The sequence below is a fragment of the Triticum urartu genome, chromosome 1 (genome assembly GCF_003073215.2).
Source record: "Triticum urartu cultivar G1812 chromosome 1, Tu2.1, whole genome shotgun sequence".
Lineage (NCBI taxonomy): Eukaryota > Viridiplantae > Streptophyta > Magnoliopsida > Poales > Poaceae > Triticum > Triticum urartu.
Genome location: NC_053022.1, coordinates 353,122,830 through 353,124,876, shown reverse-complemented (window position 1 = coordinate 353,124,876; position 2,047 = coordinate 353,122,830).

Genomic DNA, 2,047 nt, shown 5'->3' with positions numbered 1-2,047 from the left:
ATTAACCCCTCCAGCCTTATCCATGAAGAAGCCGTGTTTCAAGCTTTAACCGGAATCGATTGGTCAACGGTTGATTTCCAGCGTCTGGGGAGGGATGAAGAAGAAGTGATTGCACCAAATGATCCTCAACCGTCAAGCCGTCCAGACGAAGCATCTTAAACCGGCCGCTGGTTTACCAGCTATTGTGTGCCACTGCTTAGAAACAATTATTCAATTGGAGCCATTTTGAAGCTTCTTGTAATAGGATAAAAAACCCCTTTATCTGTCATGCCATTCGAGCATGTTTTGTTTGTTGCTTTGACATTGTGAAAACTTGCTCCACTTTTGGAATTCATGTATGCATAATCCTTTATGTTCCTGCATATGAAAACTTAAAAGAGCATCCTAGTGGTTTACCACTAGACGGGTTATGATGCCCAAAAGCCATACACAACTTGGATGGATAACCAAAGTTTGTAGTAATACCGATAAAATAAGTAATACCTGTGATATACCTCGTTGGCTGACCAACTGCTTGTATGGTAGAGGTAAAAACATAATCCGGAGTGTTGATAACTCCTGGCCCTCTTGCCGGTTCATGTAGAAATCATATTGGGCTAAAAAGCCGTTGATTTGTTCGTATAAGGTTGGTGACATCTAGTCAAGACCAGTCCGGAAGCAATGCTACCAGTTTAGAATCTGATCATGTACTAACAACGAAGCGCTGAAAGTCATGCCGGTTTGTAATGAACACCGGTTTGTCAGAAAAAATGTTTATAAATCCCTTATCAAAAGATGTTAAAACAACAAACAAAAGAAATATGCAAGGCTTTTCATGGGCTGCCAGGCCCTAAATCGAGGCTTTTCATGGGCTGCCAGGCCGCTGAGTTAAACCATTTTGCAAAGCCTTTTTAAGATGGACCTCAATCTTTAACCAATCACCGATTTAACTTTGACAAGTTCAGGGTCCATGGGATTGACTTGTCAAACGTTCGATGGGTCATACCAGGTTTACCTGGACGGAGTGACTTACTTAAAGAGGCAGGATAACCCGGGGTTTTAGGTGAATACACCTGGCTTCCAAGCCTGGCTTGATAGCCTATTACAAGGGTTCAAAACTCATTGTTCTTTGAGAAGCAAAGACCCCCAGGTAATATGTGAGCTGTGCTCGGTGGTTACCTATGTTTGAGCTGTGCTTAATGCAACAGACTCTCTTTGGCTCCACATAATTTCCTTTTGGCTTAACGCCTATCAAGAGGTGTAGCTATGGTGTGACAACAACCAAGCCCCCTAGTGATATCCCTTTGTGGTGTTAAACCGATCAAGAGGTGTAGCTATGGTGTGACAACAACCAAGCCCCCTAGTGATATCCCTTTGTGGTTTCAAACCGATCAAGAGGTGTAGCTATGGTTCAGATATGACCAAGCCCCCTAGTGATTTTCTTTATATCCGTGCGGCTGCAGAGACCGGTTTAACAAAACTCCGCTTTGTCAGTAGAAACTCTTGTAAGCACACACATGATGTAAAAAGAACAGAGACCCCGCTTTATTCGAGGCTCCGGTTTATTATATAATATATACATTGTCATAAATATGTACATATGAAGAGCCTGTGGCTCAAGTATAGTAAGGCCGAAGAAGAGCTATATTCCACGGCCGCTTGGTCTCCTCCTCCGATTTACGTGAGTCTTTGTGCTCTCGAACATCAATGAGGTAGTATGACCCGTTGTGCAGATTCTTGCTGACCACAAAAGGTCCTTCCCAAGGTGGGGATAATTTTGTGCATATCAGTCTGATCCTGGATGAGCCGGAGCACCAGATCGCCCTCTTGAAAAGTTCTGGTCTTAACCCGGCGGCTGTGATAACGTCGGAGATCTTGTTGATAAATCGCCGAACGTGCTGCTGCAAGATCACGCTCCTCATCTAACAGGTCCAGGGAATCCTGACGTGCCTTCTCATTATCAGCTTCAACATAAGCTGCCACACGGGCGAGTCGTGACGGATGTCACTAGGAAGAACTGCCTCCGCTCCATAAACCATGAAGAAAGGTGTGTAACCCGTAGATCTGT